At 32.1% G+C, this 21,642-nt stretch overlaps 1 long non-coding RNA gene across 1 annotated transcript in view; it reads left to right on the top strand.

Moving 5' to 3' along the window:
* LOC143194933 (uncharacterized) overlaps window positions 1–20,596 on the top strand; it is a 33,179-nt gene extending 12,583 nt beyond the window's left edge. Inside the window, exon 3 of the long non-coding RNA XR_013005409.1 lies at window positions 20,458–20,596. This is a non-coding gene — a long non-coding RNA (uncharacterized LOC143194933). The remainder of the gene's footprint in view (window positions 1–20,457) is intronic.
* The last annotated feature ends 1,046 nt before the right edge of the window (window positions 20,597–21,642 follow it).

The following is a 21,642-nucleotide window of genomic DNA, read 5'->3' as shown; positions in this document are numbered from 1 at the left end:
CCGTTTTTCGGCGATTTCGTCCTTAAAATGGTCCAATAACGCTATGTAATAGTCGCAGTTGGTGATCCTTCATTTTTCAAGGTAGTCCCAAAATACAGACGCCATAACTTTGCCAGCAAACTGTTGCGTTTCCCCTCGCTTTGGAGCAGGTTCATCGTGTGCAATCTACTCAGATGACTGTCGATTGGACTTCGGAATGAAATGATGGAGCCATGTTTCTTCCATTGTCACATATCGATGCAAAAACTCGGGTTTATTACGCTTGATCATCTTCAAACACTGCTTCGAAAAGAGCAGTCTTTGCATAGAGCTTTCTCATACACAAATATTCGTGAATAATATGATGTACACGTTCAATTGATATCTTTAGAGTATCTTCTATTTCATTTAATTTCAATTTACGGTCACTCAAAATCATTATGTACATTATTTAAGTCTTTTCGTCGGTAACAACCTCTTTTGGGCGTCCACTGCGTTCACCGTCTTCGGAGCTAATTTCGCCACATCTAAACTTAACGTAACAATCCTTGATGGTTGATTTTCCTGGAGCAGTGTCCGAAAAGTCGGCATCAAACCAAGTGTGTGCTTCAACTGTATTTTGTCCCTTCAAAAAGCAATATTTTATCAATACTCGAAATTCCTTTTCATTCACTTTTTCACATTAACAAAAGTTGCTTCACTCAAAACGCTACAATTAACAAAATAATAATCCGACAGATGTCAAATTTAAACACGCAACTTTTGACGGTTAAGTCTAACTAGAAAACATATGGATTTAGTTCTATTAGCGCCATATATGTGTTAGGCCGGGGACTAATTTTATCTGATATAATGAGCTTTTGCTTTACCACTTATGGTGTTTAACTCTGGGCTTGTATCAGCCAAAGTAATAAAAAAGAGAATCTACATAAGGATATGAAGGTAGAACCTGTAGGTATTGTTATCAAGGACTGTGCCCAAATATAAGAACGTAGGTTCCAGCAACGCAGCTCTTCTCTAGTTCCTAGATAATGATGGCTTAGTCAGAAGATTATAGAGAGAAAACCCATTTGATATAGTTCAGTGAAGCTATATGTAAAAATCAATGCATATTAGAAACAGTGACATGGATGTTAAGCTCAAAGTATTTACCGTCGAACAAGTAACTTGTACATGTAAAACCGTAAGAAATTAAGATAAAACCAACTATCTTATTAGTGTTATTTGCTAGATTGCTATAATACTGAATAAAAAATGAAATAAAGGGGCTAAAAATATTTTTACTAGATATTTATTGATGGTTAAAGAAGGGATTTAAAAAAAATTAAAAATAGTACATAGGCAAAAATGTGTAGTCTCAAAAAATGCCGAGTCCTCGTTGAAACGATTGTAACATTTCTAGAAATCTGAAATAAAAAACAAAGAAAATTGAATGCTAATACGTATCTTATAAAAGTCTTTTTTTTCCTTAAAACTTCACAATCTTGTTATAGTTTTACTTTGCCACGATAGAGGATCTCTCAATATCTACAATAGTCTCACACTCGAATTTAAAGTAAATTAGTCGGATGAATCAGAACTTGAGATATCATGCCAATCGTTTTCAGAAAAGTACTTTCCAGAAAAACGCATTTAAAATTTCATGGTTTTTATATGCCGCGTCACTTATATATCTCTCTATATATCTCTGAAATAGTGTAAATTTTAAAAAAATCCTCTTAAGGTCATATTCTTAAAGGGTTATATTATTAAATTATGAAAAAAGAGGAGACATAGATGTAGAGGCTTCAAAAATTCAATTTATCTTGTTTTGATAAATCGATAGTACCTCGGCATGTGTCTTGGTGGTACATTAAATTGGAAACATCTTGTTAGACAAAAAGCAAAACACATTAGAGCTAAAAGAAAACAACTATACTGGTTAGTCGGAAGATAACATACCCTCAACTTGATCTTGACAATCATAAAGCCAATTTGGACTTATGCAGTGCAAATATGGTGCTTCACTGAAAATTCTAATCAACTAGTCATCCAACGCTGTCAAAACAAAATTCTTCGATTAATTACCAATGCCTATCGCTACGTAACCAACGAAGAACTGCACGATGACCTGGAAATCAAATGGATTTGTGAAGTTATTGAAGATTTCGTTTTATAACACGAAAAACACTAAATCTTACTAACGTGGAAGTAATACAACTACTGGAGAACGCACAGGATGCCAGGAGATTGAAGCGAACAAAACCATACGAACTCATATAAAGTGTATACATTTAGTGTAAATTATAGCTTAAGTTATTATAATTTTATAATTGAGGAATACATATTGATGTATTTTCTCGCACTAGTCTTGCTTGTGATTTAATCCAAGTACAAATAAAATGTAGTAATAAATTAATTTATAATTAAGATTGTACTAAGCATATCTAATAAAGATGTTAACAAAAAAAAATCGATAGTAAAACAAACGATTAATAGTTGTAAGCTTTTAGTGAGAGTCCTGCGGTTCGGGCGGGCTATTGAATGAAGCGCGGGACGTAGTATGGGGCTGTCAATTTTTTTTATGAGGATGAAGACATTCGTTGTTTGATTACAAAGACCTTTGTTTATAAATTCTTAAATACATGTACAATATGTTCTCAAAATATAAATAAGATATATCTATTTTTAATTGGTTAAAAAAATTCATAAAAATGAACCGAAATACGCCGTCCTACACCCCTTTCCCTCCTTAATGGTGACTAAAATGGAATCTGGCCATCAATATGCCATAAAGCTAAAGCATAACGTGGAACTAAAATTTGAGCTGGAGATAGATGAAGGTACTAGTAGATATATCCCCCGCTTTACAACGTCACACATATTTGACAAACTATTATAACCAAAGGAATAACAGTAGGAGGAGGAGGAAGAAGAATTATTGACACATATTCCTCGAAAAACTGTTGCATAACCACCGTCGCCGTAGAATCGACCATTCTCATATTCGGCGTGCGTTGTGTTCGGCTTTTTTTCTCCAGCATCCACGTCCGAGTAGCGGTAATTGATTTCTAAATTGGCTTTTTGTACGATGCCATTTTCAATTTACAATTATGCCAGTTTAATTTTGCACAGTTTCGTTTTGCGGAATGAGTCAGAGACCGGTCGTGACGCGAGGATTGTGTTCGTTTTATGCGTCCGTGACTTTTTATTACCGCGATCGCGTTTAACGACAGTTACGTTTCATAAGTAACTAGATTAATGGGAAAGTAATCATTGACATTTCTTTTTTTGTCGCTCGTTTTAATTGTCACGCTTCTAACAGTATATTTATGATTGATTTGTGGGTTCTGTTCGAGAAGTCTGTAACAACACAATATAAGATAAATGGGTTTGTTCTTTTAACCCATTTTTTTAAAATTAATACTCGTAGTAGTTCCATAATCTACCCAGAGGAGTATTTGTTATGTTTACATTATATATACATGGCTTGTAGAATATCACTTGAATCAATATCACACAATTGAGAAGTTTTCGGCCTGGCGCGCGCATAGATGGCGCTACTAGAATTAAATACATAAGTTTTTTAGTTAGCCCTAACCCTTAAAAGATATTTGTATGTGTAGAAATTTGACAGCTCTAGGATCATTAGCTTGTGAATTATAGCATTTGAATGAAGCAATTTTTGTTACTGTGAAAAAAAAATAGACAAAATTAAATTTCGCGCGTTGATAAAATATTGCTTTTTGAGGGGAAAACACAGTTGAAACAAAAATTCGGTTTAATGCCGAGTTTCCGGACACTGCCCAAGAAAAATCAACCATCAAAGATTGATATGCTTAGTTTAGACGTAGGCCGAGGACTTTTCAAGTACATGTGTTATGCTAACTAGAAGTTTCAAACAACTGGAATAATTCGTACACATAATGTATGAGCCATATATTGTCACTAAAGTCAAGTAAACTAAAAAACACTAAGCAAAGACCTAGTTTAAGAATTCATAGGAGAACTTAATACGTTAAAGAAAGTCAAAACAAAGATTTTCTAATGTATTTGAAATATTGTAGTTGCACATATTTATCAGATTGTAAGATCATTATCAAAATTAACTGCAACAATTTGTGCGTTACGAGTTAATTTGATACAATAAAGAGCTGTTAAAATGTAAGATTTTTCACTAGGTGTGCCATGGATACAATTTTTGATCTGTCTTAGGAATTACAGGGTACTTAATGTGAATAATATTATGCTTCCAATAATAATATAGTTCCCAAGTGGCGCTTATGCTATTAATGTGTATTCTTTAAATTAACTACTTCGTCAATTATAGAATATATAATTCTAACTTCTTCAATATTATACCACATTTCATGGTTAATGCGTCTGGAATACTCACTCTACAATTCTATAAAAGTTCTCGTATTATTTTTAATATTATTATTTCAGTTACGGTCATACATGGTACAGTCATTATCGACGAATAAATTGTGGGCAAATTTGGGTTATTTGCCCAGCTCATTTTATTTTATTTATCTTTTCCTTCCGTTGGTTACAAAAAATCAATTTTTTAACTGCGAAATAAAAGATGATTGCATTGATGGTTAGGAAATGATAACTGACGTTAATATTTCATAGCACTTCCGATAAGCAAAATATTAATAAACACAGTTGAAATTTTAAAATACGTGTATTTTTAAGGACCTGTTAGTATATTGTTACTATAAAGCAATTTTTTATGATATTTTATTATAGCATCTAGCTCGTCTCTTGTTATTTTCTTTCGTGAATACTTTTATGAATACTTCTCTCATGCGGTCGCTACTTCACCAGCTCTCTGAAACCTCATTTGTTCGTGATTTCAATGAAAACTCTCTTAACAGTTGGTATAATTCATATTAGATATAAACATATTTACGGATGAAGTGTATTTATCCCGTTGAGACGTTTATTTTCGACTTAAACCTGAATCCCTTAATATCTAATAACCACCGCTCTCCACCCCCGCGCCAATTAAATCGTTTTAGACGACAAAAAAGGAAAAGCCCGAAAGCGTAAAGCGAAAATACGACTTTCTGCGTCTGAACGCGTCATTTTTCTCCTCGTTTGCATAATTTTCTTTATAAAAATTTCCTCGTGCCTCGGGAGAAAATTGAAAAATCGTTTCGGTCGACGAACTGCTCAGTTGCCTAACAAATTGGTAAAGTTCCTTGAAAATTTTTATCTCGGAATTAAAAATGACGACCGATAGAAATAAAGCAAAGCAAAGGGGGAGAAGAAAGCGTGAATTAAACATAATACCAACAGGAAAAAAAAGCGAAAGGGAAAGAGGTGATTATTTCTTGGAATAATTCATTAATTTTTTTTACTTCCTCAAATTCAGAATTATATTATAAAAGATGTAATTTAGAATACAATAAGAGCACAAATTTTATAAAAAAAATATTTTCTAATGCCTCGTAATATCTCTAATTTGTAATGCCTCTCTAAACAATAGCTCGTTCAATAAAAGAGTAAACTGACGTCTTCTAAACTTGTGACGTTAAAACGTCGCAATATTGTTACATCAACTTTAGATGTTAGTTCGTTTTAGCTTTGACATTTAACAAAATTGTGCAATTATGCATCTATTATCAAAAGACTTTTTTCTCATCACCTATGAGGTAAAGTTCTAGACATGTTCTTTTCTTTAGTGGTATCATCCCTGGAGGTTTTTTTGGACGTCAAATGTATATCATAGTAATATACGAGGGGGAATCAAATATAAACGGTAATTTTGTAAAATTAAATATATTGATCAATGGTAAACTACACATTTAACATTTTTCTATATAGTCACCTCCGTGTTTTACACATTTTCGCCACCTATTTGAGAGCTTGAATATTCCTTCTTCAAAAAAAGTTTTGAGGGCGAGTTGACAGCCAATTGCGTACACACTCTTACACTTCTTCATTGATTTTAAATCTGTTACCTCCAAGTGATTCGTTCAAGGACGCAAACAAAAATAAACACAAGGTGAAAGGTCAGGGTCATAAGTCATAAGGAGGGTGTTCGAAGGTTTCCCAGCGTATTTTTCCCATTTATTCCTTGTCAAACCTGCGTTGTCATGAAGGATGATGACCAGATCTCTATTCAGTTTATTAGAGGGCATATTTATTTTTTACGTTTGGTTCTTGTTCCCTTCGTTGCAGTGTTCCCTTATCAAGTCATTTTGATACGACTAAATATTGGACTTAAACACTGCTTTCCTTCTAATGTATTTGCCATATCTGCCAACACAGTATTCGTTCTCTCCTTATACATTAAAACCAAATATTCATGTATATTCTGAAGAATTGCACGTATATCCATGCACATATAGTTATCATAGAGTTATTTTATAATAATTATTTACTTACTTTTAGTTGTCTCCTCACCCTGACTCATCCACTGCCAGCATTGTATCATAATCATAACTAAGCTGTTAATTTCCACTCTATGTCACACTTGTTCGCGATTCTACCATTTATCAATTTTTTCTTCAGTATGTCTGATGTGGAGTTCGTTCAAACTAAAGGTGTTATTGCAGGCAATGCTTGTTTCTACACATACAAACAGTTCTTTCTTGTTTGTCCTTCTCGAACTACGCGTCTTTTGTAATAATTCTTTGTTACATCCCATATCAATTCGATTGGATTGAATATGCAGTGATAGGGAGGAAAACCTAATATTCTGTTGTCATATTATAGAGCAATATGATCTATGTATCTTTTTCAGGCCTGTTTCTAATAAAGTGATTTAACTAAATATCAATTAAACACTTCATATATATTTACTGAGTAACAATTTAATTGCAGGTCATTCCTTAATTACAGCCTTTGTCGATGCTCCCCCTGGAATCTTCTTTTTCCATAAACTTTTGTTGTGTTTATGCTATTTTTTAATCATCTTGCAATGAGTGCAATGTTCCGTTTTGAAATATTCATGTCTCATCTATATACAGAATCTATATACACCTTTTCGCGGGTTACCTTTATACTATTTGAATCTTATATTACCCAACAGTGTATGAAGGGATGTTCTACATCATTCAAAGAGCTGCATACCTGTAAGTTTTCTATGGATACTTTTCAGACTAATAGGTTCCTCTAAAATAATTGTATTAAATTACGTTTATATCGAAAAATCTACTCAGTTATATATTTCATAAATTTGTTCTCTGATAGAGATAACATCAAAGTGATCTTTTGATTGAAGATTATATTGTAATTGATTCATATGGACGAACAAGGGGAACGCTTTCACCACGATTTAAAATAGATAGAAGAGCGTTATTAAGGAAGATGGAATGCTAAAATGTTATCAGATTATTGCTGGTTTGCAATGATAGAGTATTATAGTGTTCACAAGAGGAAAAGTTAATATTTCGTCATTTTCTTTCAGAATATATGGCTCATTTTTTCTATTGACCACTTTAACCTGAGCTGTTTTGATTCATTGTCTACTTGTAAATATAACAGGTCAATTAAATAGTCCCCGATCTGACACATAGATGGCGCTACTAGAATGAAATCCATATGTTTTTTAGTTAGCCCTAACCCGCAAAAGATGCGTCTACAAATTCGACAGCTGTCGGATCTTTAGTTTGTGAATTATAGCATTTTGAGTGAGGCAACTTTTGTTATTGTAAAAAAATGGATAAAAAGGAATTTCGCGTGTTGATAAAATATTGCGTTTTGAAGGGAAAAAATACAGTTGAAGCAAAAACTTGACTTGACCTATAATATTACTATTTTTTTTATAAAATTAATAATATAAATAAATAAATATGATTTAAAATTTTCATACTGTATTTATTTATAGTACTTTGATTTGTCAAAACTTTAAAATGGTACGTTTTACAAAAAAGCCGTTCTGCTTAATGTTATAGAACAAAAAAAAAGTCATACAGTGTGATGGTAGTAAAAAGAACAGTAAATAATTAATACCTCCACTGCTTGATGGGAAAGGCCAGTGGCTAGCGACAACACCATATGGTTGAAGATGGTTGAAGACCATCATGTACATAATTTTACATAGTAAAGATCCTAAATTAAAAAAAACTAAGTAGGTGGCATTGCAACTAATCCCCATTTCTTATCTCTTATCAATAATATGTGTTACACAAAAACATATAAAGATTCAAACCCGTATTAGCATAGATATATCGTATTTGTTCAATAAATAACGAAAAAACCTGTTTAAATTTGCCCGTTGTCTATCCCAACAGGAAATTATGAGCACGAACAATAGATTTAAACAAATTTACAAAACGTAATTAGCTGTTTAATGAACGCGTTTGACACAACAGGCCATAAACGCCCGCTGAGTTTCACTTCTCTCTCTGTCTCTTTCTCGCTCTCGCTCGCTGCACGCACATCTGATGATTTTTCTCATTTATTATCGTTTACTGACCCTTAACTGACGACGCATCAGCAAACACAGTCGCGAGATCGTATTCGGCTGCACCCAAAAAAAACTGGGTTTTTATCTTTACGACGACTCTCAACTGGATAGCTGTGTTTTTATCAGTTTACGGGTCATGTAGTGATGTTTTATTAATGGTACAAGAAACAGTTGATTAAATAATAATTACAGATAATAACTAATTCGAAATGAAACGCTTTATTTGGTTTATAATCCAGTTTTTCTATTCAGGTTTCTAGTTTTGGAGTTTTGGGGAAGGCATGGTTTATGGCAAACTACTACAACAAAAAACGTATTAGCATTAGATGTATTTTAACGTTGAAATAAATTATATTTTATAGCATGCTTGTTTCATTATATTATTTACTAGCGACCCGCCCCAGCTTCGCACGGGTGCAATGCTGATACTAAATTAAATACACTACAGAAAAAATATGAACGTTGTATATAAAAACATAGCGGCCCGCTCCGACTTTGCACGGGCATAAAATATATATGCCTATGTCACTCAATGAAAACATGATTAAAATCGATCCAGTATTTTTGGTTCATTCATTACTGCCCTTGGCCTGCACGCATTAAATTTGGAGTAAAACAATTCCTCTTCCCCTATACTTACTATGAAGATTTCCTGCTATCTTTGGAATATCTAAATTCATACAATTTTTATTACATTACACATTTTTAAACGCAAATTTTAAATTTGTAATATCTCCGAAAATATTTGTTTAATTTACATGCTGTAAGGAACCATATTGATCTATATTAATTGCACACTGTATTTAAGGTACTTAATTCGATAAGGATTAATGCCGTATTGCTTAAAATAGCTTCGTAAATAAGTCATTTTCTCACGTAAAAAGTAAACAATGAAAATGGTTAATGTGGGTTATCCCTAAAATATAAACATATACCATCGCGGACTTTTTTGTAGACCTTTTTATGGTGTACAATACTGTAGTACATTAATTTGATCTAACTCGTAGGGTTAGGCAACGTTTTTGCTAATTGCTAAATAAGCCTAAAAAAATAGGTTAATTTACGACATCACGTTAGAAACCTCTAAAATTAGCAATGTTGCCTTAGTATATTATGCATGTATTATACATACAAACCTTCCTCTTGAATCACTCTATCTATTGAAAAAAACCGCATCAAAATCCGTTGCGTAGTTTTAAAGATTTAAGCGCACATAGGGATATAGGGACAGAAAAGGCGACTTTGTTTTATACTATGTAGTGATACTGGAATGTTTTTTATATGGAAACTAATATAAACTAATATGGGAAAAATATCAACGTTATATATGGCAATATTGTACCGTGTTGTCGTCATAAATTCAGATGTAGTGAATTCACTGGTACTTTGGATAGACTATACGAACATCCGTTAAATTAGTCGATTCAATTTAGTGTATGATACTTATAAAAATAGATTTTTTTTCGTAATTATTTAGAAAGTCTGTTAGAAGTTGTAAAAAAACCTTTCCACTAATGCAATTTATTAACTTGTGATTAGTAATTATCAGTGTCATACCCAAAATTGGTGCAAACAAAAACATCGGACTAAAGCTAATCTTAGGTTTTATTAATATTTTCTTTAATTCAACTTTTCAGTTTATTTTAATATTTATTTATTACATTGTACTAGTTGTTAGCAGTCAACCTACAATTTGTCTTTACAAAAACTTAAAACTTAGTATATATCTAGGAGGACCCAATGGCCCTATCTTGGTCTCTGGTGTAATGTAATAAATTGCAATTTAATATTGTATAGTGAAGTGAAATGCATTTATATATCAAACAAAAAACAAAAACAGTAAATTTAAATATACAATATCAAATAGTTTGATTCTTTCGAGCCTGTACTCCTCTGTTCTGGTATTATCCAAGAGTTGTACTACTTCGATATTGACATGAGAATGGAATCTGACTTCATGTCTCCTTACAATTCTCTTGATTTCCTGAGTGACTATTGATGAGTGTCGGTATTTGAAAACCTTGGTGTGAGTAATCAGTTATATTAGCATTCGCGGAACATCCCCATAAAAGAATTCCGAATGTTTCAGTATTATCATTTTTAGTTTTTATCAGTTTCATATTAATTGTGATTTATTTCGAGTTAACCAAAATATTTTCTTATATTTCCAGTAAAATTCCAGTTTTTTGTCTTTTTTTAAATTTTCCTTCAGCGTATTTTTCATTCCGAGATGCCTATCATTGTTGTTATATGAAATGGTAGCATTATTTATTGTCTATATTTACTTTGTTATTTTTTATTTTCCAAGTTCGAGTGCAATTATTTTTATTGCCACTTATCTGTTGCAATTTTCTTCTGGTTTCTTCGATATTGTCTCCGACAGCAATAATCTCAATGTCATCAGCACATGTAGCATCGTGATATTTTCGATTTGTGGAATATCATGTGTGCAGAGTATGTGAAAAATTGGCCCCAATACACTTGCTTTAGATTGTTTTATTGTAGAGTAGATTTCGCCTTGTTTAACTTTAAACATTTTGACACTAATGAGAGATTTCAATAATTCAATGTGTTATTTCGGTAACATTTTATGTAGCTTATGAACAAAGTTGTCATGACAAACCTTATCGAAGGCTTGTGCTATATCTGGGAATATAGCTGAAACATACGTTTTCAGCTTCACAGGCTTTCTTAATTACATCTGTAATCCTATGCACCTGGTCAGCCTAGACTGGTATGTAGGTATTTAGTTTTTTCTCTTTATAATTGGTCATCCGAGTAAAACATGTCTGGGACATACTAAACCATCTCTGGGGTATGTTTTAGTCAAAATGCTACAATTCTTTTCAGATGAAAAACAAAGTTTACTGTAATGAACGTTTGTCTCGCAGTAAAGTTTATGAGTGATATATACCCTTTAAAACTAACTGTGATAACTTTTACGATGACCAACATTTTAACCATTCAAAATGTGTTAAATATTTTCAAGGCATTAATTTTTTTAATCCAAAAACTCACCTTTTGGTCCAAATACATGGATTAATAGTTAAAATATTGCCCCCGAGTTCAATATTCATCAATGATATTATCAAATAATCTTGTATTTTTCCTGTTTTTCCTTCCCCAGAAAGAGAGAGGAATAGAGAGAGGCAGAGAGAGAGAAAAAAGAAAGAATAATGGAGAGAGACAGAGAGAGAGAGAAAGAGAAAGAAGAAGTGAGAGAAGATGATGGAGCAAGGGGAAGAGAGAGCATAGGAGTAGTTTGAGAGAGTGGGAGGAAGGGGATAGACAGAGAGAGATAGGAAGAGAGACACATAGAGATGTGAAGAGAGATACAGAAAAATTGAAAGAGAGGGGCCGAAAAAATTATCGGAGAGGTGAAGAGAGGGGAAATAGAGCAAGGGGGAGAAAGATAGAAAGGGAGAGGAAGAGAGAGAGAGAAAGAGAAAGAGAGGAAGAGAGAAAGAGAAAGAGAGAGAGAAAAAGAGAGAGGAAGAAAGGGAGAGGGTGAATATAAAAAGAAAGAAAGAGAGGTGTAAAATTATTTAGTTATTTTAAAAAATGATCAATGAAAAATTATTGATGTAGAAACCTTAACACTTATTATATTACTCAACAATTTTATTAGTTTCATTTTATATAGTTTCATTACATAAAATTATAACATAGAAAATCTAAGTAAAAATTCGTCAGAATATATATAAATTCCTTGAAATACCTATAGAACATAATTAATTTAATATTAATTAGAAAATGGCGGTATTAATATCAGTATTATAGTGAAATGTGCTTATGAATTTCGCTACAACATATTGTAAGCGAGAGTACGTGTATGATTTGTTGTTGTTTCTGCTAATTATATCTGTTACACATATCTCGTGTAACAGAAGTATTATTTTGTAATGTATATGTGCACTAACCTACAAAGATAATTATATCATACCATTACGTTGAAATAGATAAATAATCTAGTCACTTCGTGTACGAAAGTTCATAACAATTGATATTTAAAGACCAGTTCAAAATGAAAATGCAACCGAACTGTTATGCACGAAATGCAATCGATCAAAGTCTACTTATCGTTGTTGACCTACGACAGTATTCTAGATAGTCGTATTTTTTCAGCTTGCCTGATTTATTTAACTACACTTGGGATAACTGACGTGGCGTTATATTCGTTTTGATGCCGTTCGAAGTGTGATCGATGTCGTTTCATTTGTCATAATTTTATTGAATTGTAATTGGAGAAATCATATGTTACATTCTTACTGATGTGTGATATATATAACTGTCCTGATAAATTTTTATATTTGAGTGATATGATGTGTTTACGGTTTAGTTTCACTGTAGATTTATAAAAATTTTGAAATATACAGAATCTTATATAGATTGAGATTAATATTAAGAGCAGGTAACAACAAAACAATTGATAACAAATAAATGAGGTTATTTGCAGCTTAAACTATGTTTCCTATTCAATATTTTCAAATAAATTATCAATTCATATTTTATAAACATTTTTGGCAAATAACAAGTTCTTTATACAAATGTTGGTGATTTGATAAAGGTATAATGCCTTATATTTACAGATTCAACGTATCGATTCCTTTTTCATACATCCAGTAACATTTTCAAGAAGCTGTTTTTTTGTCAAAATTGATTATATTGTTCGATATTTGGATCGGTAAATAAAATTCCCGAGCGGCTTTAAGACGTATATTATAGTAATTCTTTAAATAATAAAAATATAAACGAGAATAATGACATATATTAAATAAGAGAATGCATAATACAATAAACATGTAAATATGAAGAGGACTGTTATTATTATAAGAGAGATGTGAACTGTATCTGATGGTACCGAGGAATGTATTATCGACATATTTTTTTCACTTACTAGGTTGATTAGCCAAAAACCAAATGGTCTTCGGCTGATGTCGGTTCAGGTTCGGGGTGTGGTGGTTTTGCGGGCGACAGAGACCCTGGACGACTAGGATTGTCGTAGTTTGTTTACTACCGGGATTTGTGGACGGGTAGGGACTTTATCAATATGTTGTCGTGTTCTAAGGTTCCTATGGAGAACCTCATAGTGAGCATGTTCATGAAATTTTTCAAAAGCGGGATGCCTGATTCGAGATCTGTATTGACGTTCCTCATAAACAATGGGGCTCTAACGCACGGACTTTTTTGGATTGGAACACTTGTAGAAGTTGAAGTGGTCTCTCCGAGACATACCTATACCACACCTGTGCTCCATTGAGGCAGATTGGACGGACTAGCATTTTATACAGCGTCGCTTTCTGTCGTATTCTCGACATTCCCAAAGCGTCCCAAAGCCAAGGGCCATGGAGAGGGAGTAGGCGGTACCAGGCAGTGGTCCAGTTATGGATCGCTAACAATATATTTTAAAAATGAAACGTTTTAATAATCCAAAGCCGCCAGGACAAAGGTTTTCGTTGAATTTTGTTATAAACCATATATAAGAAAGCATGATATAGGGTTACGAAACCACAGAAACGTGGACACAATACAACTCTTCGACAACACGCATGACATAAGAAGATTGAAGCGAACCAAACCACACAAACTTGTATAGCATTTCTGACCGACAGACGTTATTCTGCCTGAGCTAACATAGTGTTAATTAATACACAGAATTCCTGCTTTTTTAGCTTTTCAACGAAGAAAATGCTGGTCAATAAATTATTAATACAATTAGGAATGACAACGTATTTAATCAGCAGTTGAGATGTGAGACCCTATGTTATTCCGAGGCATCGAGAAAAACTGTTGAAAGAAACGTTCCCCTTTTAAATTATCAACAAAAATGAGCCATATGAAACGACCTTGGGGTAGTGAACTATGGAATTGCCGGATTTTAATTCTTAGTTGCTGCCACTGTACTTGCTTCATCGGATATTGCAGCAACGTTTATGGAGAGCAGCCGGACAGCTCATTGAGTACTGAAGCTGATCTTGAACATGCAAACTAATGGAATTAAAACGTCCAACCTATCGAGAAATTCTGCGATAGTTAAATCGTTGCTATCAATATCAGAGCATATTTATCGTAATCGATTGAAAGTAATAATGGTTGTGCTAGGAGACCAGTTAATAAAAAAACAATAATTTTTAGAAATCAATGTATGTAGTGGCTATTGTAGTTGTACCAACGACGCTTCAGGGTCTTCATTTTTAAGCATAGATGCCTTGTGATGTGGACATACCACATTGATTCAAAAATCTATCTAAATTCGATCTCCGAAATCGATCTATTTGATCTGACTTCAAATGAATGATGAATTTGAACCGACTTCAAAAAGTAATTAAAAATAATCAAACTTGGGTCTCTAATTAAAAAAAAACGTTTTAAAATAAATTATGTACATAGTAGTCGTTGTAATAACCAAATAAAAATAAATATAAACCTTATTTATCCTATCTACTACACGTATTTTATATTCTACTATATACACAAAGTTTAGCTTAATACCTACCTAAAGCTATTTATCTATTTTCAATATTATTTTAACTACTAACAACTGATCATATTGAAGTCACAAAGTTATATTATTATATTTGTATTAATCAGTTAAAATAAAATTTGTTAAACTTTTATTATTTTTTTCCTTCAATTTTCTTGTTAAAAATATTGAATTTTTTTCTTTTTAGTGTTAGAAATTTACTCAATAAATTACACAGTAATTCTATTAAATATTGCAATGGGTAGGCCAAGTAAAGGTGCAGCCCGTATGAAGAAAAATAGGAATAAAGAAACAATCATTGAAAATAAGAAATGCTTCAGGCGTCGGGATCTGCTACCTAACCTAGGTGATTTGGCAAATGTTCTAACAAAACTAGAACAACAACATAAAGTCGTTGCCACCGCCGGGAATCGAACTCGCGACCTCCGCTCGTTGTCTGAACGCTTTAACGTTGTCTAACCACTGTACCATAGAAGCAGTTATCTACAATACTTCTACGGCTTCTCATATGGTATGATTAGTGTTTAAAAAACAAACTGAATGGCATTGTACACTGAGCGACTTCCGGTATTCCATTACATCAGTTCAGCAATAATATTATAGAGAAATGTCAGCGAAATAGCTTAAAAATTTGAGCGTTTCCCTCGATTTTCCCCCTTCCCCCGACATATCCTGATTTGGATGGGGCCACCTCGGAAGTTCACTCTTTCGAATAAAAAAGAATTTTGAAAACTGAACAACTGACAACATACATTAAAAAAAATATAAAGCCGAACATACAACCTCCTCCTTTTTCGAAATCGGTTAAAAATATTGCAGTTCGATGAGGATTACGCACAATATTTCTCAACGTTATTCATTTCAACGTGATAGATTTCGTTTAACTTCATTTTGCGGTTTGGTTATTTGTCAGTTTGACTTGCTCGTATAAGCCCGGAATTTCGAAGAACCAAATTTAAATTAAAATTAAAACTCAAGTCACTCAATTTTTCTCTATAACCATGTAAACGACGTGTTAGTCTATCAAAACATTGATATTAATGCTAAACGACATTTGATAAACTAACATATTAATGTCAAACTATCAAACGCGCGTTCGAGTACCCGACAAGGTTTTTTAATTTACCAATTTTCTACTCAATATTCTTTTTTTTTTATAAGAACCTTCTAAAAGTAGTTAATTCTACAATAAAATTAAACACCTAATTTAAAATATAATATTGAATCCTATAAGAGATCAAGTACCAGAGTGTCTTGTAAATATTTGTCAACAAGTGTAATATAAATTCCTAATCTGAACTGTTTGTTAATGAATCAAACACCAATACAACTAAAGTACATTATCGTCAAGATTGATTACGATACATAATCAAAAAAACAATTGGAAGTAAACAATTACGTCGTTGTGTTGACATCAATTTAACAATACCAGTTCTGAAAACTCATTATGTCAATGTTTATAGTTCTATGTGGCTTAGATTGAAGTTCTAATTACAGCAAAATGTTTTCCTTAATGTATTTTTATAAACATTCGCTAATGATTAGTTTAATGTTAGAGTTATGGGTACAGTTGAGCATAAAAAATTATTAAGTTGATTGTTATTGGTAACAGATGTATCCATTATACCGTTGTTGATTGATGTTCTTAAAAAGCATGGAAATAATTTAAAAATATATATGTGTTTACTCTTTATTTCCTCTCAACTATACATATATCATTAGGAAATATATTTAATAAAATAGGTGTTGTATAGCATCTTATATTAGATTTGTTTGGTACAATTTTAATTTATTACTTGTTCTGTTTGCATCAAGACACATATAATGCTGCGTATAGAACGGGACAACGAATGGGTTTGTTGGGATATTTTTAGTTCTGTTTGGGCGGTTTGACGATGACCAACAAAGGTTTGTTGGCATTCGTTTGCAATCCGTAGAGTGTCGGTAACATCAAAAGAAATGAATGGAATCGACGAATGCGGTATGGACGGTAAGTATAAGTATATATGGTAATATAATCGCATCTGCCGTTGGAAAATACGGATTCATGCACAGCGAACCTTTGCTCCTAACAAGAAATGCAATATGTACGTTTCATCGAAGGCCAACGAATGGCCCGGTCTGTACACAGCATAAGACGAATGCCGAATAAATACTTCAGTAAGTATCTCCGGAATCAAAATTAAATTAAACTATTTAAAAGTAGACACACTATACTCTATACAAATCGTGTGGTTTGGTTCACTTCAATCTTTTGATTTCCTGCGTGTTGTTCCAGTAACTATAACATATAATTGCTGTAGGTTAGTAAACTTGTTTCAAGTTTTAAGGTGAAATCTTGGATCGCTTCGTATATCCATTTTATTTCTAGGTCATCGTGCAGTTCTTCGTTGGTTAGATAGAAATAAACATTGGCTAATTAATCGGAGAACTTTGTTTACGCAACGATGTATCACTAGTTGGTTTGGTGTTTTAGTGAAAGCCCATATTTGCATCCCATAGGCTTTATAACTGACTAATAAACCAATCTCTTTGATTATAGATAAAATCGAGTGTATCTTCTTCTTTGTTCTTTAATTTTGGACCTAATCTGCTCTATTTGTCTAAAATGATTATAACATCATGTAGCTCACCTAGTATTAGATTAAAACTGAATTTAATAAATGTTGATATGACTGGTTTCTTATATTTTTGTCCAATTTTCATGAACTTTTATCACTATAATTTTACTGTGTTTTACTTTGTGTGAAGTTACTCTTCGTAAGTCCAGTCCGGTATTTGATGATTAAGATCTGCCCTTTTTGTTGATTAAACTTTTGAGTGTCTTTTGGTTCATAAAATTTAAAAAAAAAAGGTATTGGAGACGTATTCCAATGCCCACCGGCCTAAAATGAAGTATGAATAGGATAGCTAGCCTGCTGTTCCCACCTATCTGCAGAATCATTCAGCTTTCAACAAAACGCAAATGCAATCAATGTTATTCGCTAACAAAAGTCTAAGTATTCAACACAAAACAGTATCACAAGAGATCAACTGAAGGTTTTTTCAGGGGATGAATGTACAATACCACTTGTAGCTAAACCCATCATTCACTAGTAGGTGCTTCCGATTGAGTGTGCATAATATATTTTCCTCTAGGTCAAGTAAAAAATTCAATGAAGAGTGTTAAAAGAATTAATAACTTGGCGTTGGTTATATGGTTTTTAGAGAGTTGATCCAATAGGGGATACAAAAGTGCACAATTTTGACTTAAATGGGCCACCAATACCTAACGGAAATTTCGTTTCTTTAGATTTAAATTTTTTCTACTGCTACTAAGGTCTCCTATAATTAGATATGGTAAGTAAGTAGGGTGTTCCATAAAGATTATGATGTAATGGTTATTAGAATGTACATGATTATGTTTCTTAACACTTTACCAAAGATTACAGGCAACATTTACATGTTTTCACCACATTACTTATCCTTAACACTTCTTCTTTTTCATATAAATTGCTGGTTTCAGATCCGTTCGTGTATCAATATTGAAGTTTCTTAGCAAGAGGGTACATTAAAAATGTATTCTTGACAACTAATAATTTCATAGCCTCCAAATATTAACATTACTTGACAGATTCAGCTTTATGTTAATCCAAGATGACATACAAATTTACTTTTTCAAATTGATATTTCAATATTCTACATTAGTCAAGAATACATCTTGCTATATGTAATTAAATTGTTATTTTAAAGAATCTTGTCAAATGTAGCTAGGTTTGGGAGAACAATAAAAAAATATCAAATAAAGAAAGAACCAGTGTCTATTCTATATAATTATTAAAAATTTGTTTTTTTTCTAAATTTTATGAACCAAAAGATTAAAAATCATTAAATACAAACTGGAGTTACGAAGAGTAACTTAAGTAAAACACAGTGAAATTATAGTGATAAAAGTTCATGAAAATTTGACAAAAATGTAAGAAACCACTCATATCAACATTTATTAAATTCAGTTTTAGTCTAATACTAGGTGAGCTACATGATGTTATAAACATGTTAGACAAATAGAGCAAATTTGACCCAAAATCAAAGAACAAAGAAGAAGATACACTCGATTTTATCTAAAATCGCAAACAATAAAAAAATAGCAAATAAAGAAAAAACTTCTATATAATTATTAAACATTTGCATTATTTTATATATATATATATATATATATATATATATATATATTACATTTTAATTATGGAAAATCCATAATGTTTCACCTGATAAAGTGATTTAACTATTGCAGGAATTCATTCGTTCGAATTCGACGAACTGAATAGATATTAAGAGGTAAATATATACTGTAAAATTTGATAAATAATTTACGGAATAACCCGTTTTACGACCTATATAACACTATATTTTAAAAATGAAAAAAATTCTGATAATCATATTGTTCCCTAATTTTATCGTCAACTAGTAACCAACCAATAACCAGTTATCAGATTTATTGTCAATAACAGGGAATTTTTATTATTAATAAACAATAGCTGTCGAAATCGCTTTAAATTGTCGAAGGTCTTTGATATCTAAAAATATTTTAAGTGTTTATTCGATAATGTTATTAGATTAATGTACACACCCACATTGACAAAATGTTAAATATATTTTGTTATACTCTAATAGATATATTTCATCATAAAATAGTATGAGTATATTGTGAAAAGTTCTCGACCCGACACAAATATGATGTTCTCATCAGCAAAAACGTATGATTCTTGTCAGGGTGCATTATCATTAGTTCATATTAAAAGTATTAACTATTGTTACCTCAAGAAGCTTGTTATACACGAATTTATTCAGGATATAGCCCATGGTGAACAACGACCAAGAACCGAAGACCAAAAGACAGGATTTAAAGAAGAAAAAATTAAATTTATCCATGACCTGATATTTCTCTACATACAGGCGAAGGATTATTGCAGGAGTTGTAGTAATATCCTTCTTTTATCCTGATTATTTGTACTCAATTTGTTTTCGGTAAAAGATTCGTATCCACTGAAGAAGATAGGAGCCGTAGATGTATATTTCCACAGCCTTTCAGGCTCTCGTTTCCGGGAAGAAATACTAATGTTGATGCTATACCAAACGTGTGAAAAACCCAGGAAAAAATATTTTTGACTTGAATGATAAAATACAGTGTCAGACCGAGAACTTTTTACTTTACCGCCTTCACATACTGAAATTGACTAAATAATTTTGAATTCTAAAAAACTATTAGGTGTGCTAGATATTATGCCTTACTGTTATTGTATGTTTTTATTGTATAAGTATAGTGTCTATGGTATGATATCATCAATAGTTCTGCATTGCACGCTTCTACATAAGAACGAACGTTTTATACAGATGCTATTGCTGGTTTGATAGGGCAATGGTCAAGCTGAAGGAACGTTCCTAGTGCTATAGCATTCATTACTTCTAATAGTGTTAGTATCGGTTTGGTTGGCGCAGTGTTAAAGGCGACAGGACGCTCCACCTACTGTTGCGATAGTCGCCGGTTCGAATCCTGCTGGGTCATGATCGTAAATTTATGTTTGTCACTGTTTAACATTTTTAATTGTTCTAGGCAAAAGTGAAATATCCGACAAGCCCATCACGCCCGTAACCAGACTGGGTAAGACCGGATGTCTTTTGGGATGATATCTAAGTTGGTCACTCGCAGTTGGTAAGCTTAATGCCGAGTACCTTGGTTCGGAGCCTACGTTAAACAGTGTTAGTGTTAGTTAATTAATTTTTGTTTCTATTTATGTTTGTAATCGTTTATACCTATTAATCTTGCATATTATGTAATTATTTATAGATATGAAATGTAAAATTTAACAAACAACCATTATCCTAGTCATACTTGCAACTAAACAGGATAAAAATAGATATCTTTCGATATAATTGTTGAATTGTTATGTTATAAACATAAATATTTGTGATTAAAAATTTATTTTAAAATATAATAAAAATGGATTATATTTACACGATAAACATAGAAGTGGTTGAAGTGGATGGTTGGTTGATGAAACATCATCTCAACAAACTCCACTATTTATCTAAAATGGTATTCTTTAATTAATAAGTCACTGCGGATATTATATCTAGTAACCTGAATATTATTATTTATGTTTTCATGAAAGGAAAAAAGTAATAACGTCATATTACATATTAAGGCCAATACGACTAATAAAGTAATAATAATAAAATTATTTCTTATTTTATTGGTTATAAATTTCATATCTTTATATATCTAAGTACACCATATTATTGTAGATATTATGTTAGAATGTATATAGTCATGAGTAGACTTGAGTAGATGAAAATGTTAATCCTATTAGTTATTAAAATATAGATTAATGAAATTAAACTTATCATTTAAAATGTACACTAGCCTTCAGAAGTTTGAAAACAACTGCAATAAATCCTTAAATATACATGTTGGAATTAGAGTGTCTTATTTTTACGATTATGTTCATAACAATGATCATCAATATTACCAACTTCTTATCAATTGTATGGATTGGTCGGAAAAATTGGAATTTCAAATTTTTGAATCCTGCAGACGTGATTTTTTGTGCCGATCAAAAGATATACGGGCTTTAGGAACATAGATTGTTTAGCATGAGGTGGTGATTGCGTGATAGTTTCGTAATGCCTTGCAATAAGCATAGTCATATAATTTAAGTTAATGGAAACTGAATAAAGAAGGCTACCTGACAATATTTGAGGAAAATGCAATTCCTTCTGTCGGCCAAAGTTTTGTGTC

The sequence above is a fragment of the Rhynchophorus ferrugineus genome, unplaced genomic scaffold (genome assembly GCF_030347505.1).
Source record: "Rhynchophorus ferrugineus isolate W39M unplaced genomic scaffold, kcgeb_rfMv2 rfM1, whole genome shotgun sequence".
Lineage (NCBI taxonomy): Eukaryota > Metazoa > Arthropoda > Insecta > Coleoptera > Curculionidae > Rhynchophorus > Rhynchophorus ferrugineus.
This window is presented reverse-complemented; position numbering and strand designations above follow the sequence as displayed.